At 64.0% G+C, this 356-nt stretch overlaps 1 protein-coding gene across 1 annotated transcript in view; it reads right to left on the bottom strand.

The window, feature by feature from the left end:
• CNNM4 (cyclin and CBS domain divalent metal cation transport mediator 4) overlaps positions 1 to 356 on the bottom strand; it is a 12,571-nt gene that overhangs the window by 7,358 nt on the left and 4,857 nt on the right. The window lies entirely within an intron of this gene.

The following is a 356-nucleotide window of genomic DNA, read 5'->3' as shown; positions in this document are numbered from 1 at the left end:
GGGGGGGGGAGCCGCAACCGAGGGGGTGTTGCTCCCTTGACGATATTTTTGGGTGCCAGGGAAGCACGGTCGCAAAGGGAGGAAGGCGCAGAGCTGCTCTCTCCTCCCTACCCTCAAAAATCAGCCAGGCTCAGACCTACCAGCTCCCAAACCCTCGAGCCGAGCTCCGGCTGCGGGAGGAATTATTAGATCCCCTAAATCTTGGCAAGACCCCCCTTAAAACGTCCCCACCGGCAGCAAAACGGCCCGGCTCTCGCCATGCGCCCAAACCTCCGCCGGGAGAGTGTAACGGCAGCCAGAGGAGTGCGTGGGGTCACGCCCGGCCGAGGGGTGGCGCGGCAACACCCCGACCCAGA

The sequence above is a fragment of the Charadrius vociferus genome, unplaced genomic scaffold (genome assembly GCF_000708025.1).
Source record: "Charadrius vociferus isolate BGI_N301 unplaced genomic scaffold, ASM70802v2 scaffold1894, whole genome shotgun sequence".
NCBI lineage: Eukaryota > Metazoa > Chordata > Aves > Charadriiformes > Charadriidae > Charadrius > Charadrius vociferus.
The sequence above is the reverse complement of the archived record's forward strand: the minus strand, read 5'-3'. Positions and strand labels throughout refer to the sequence as shown.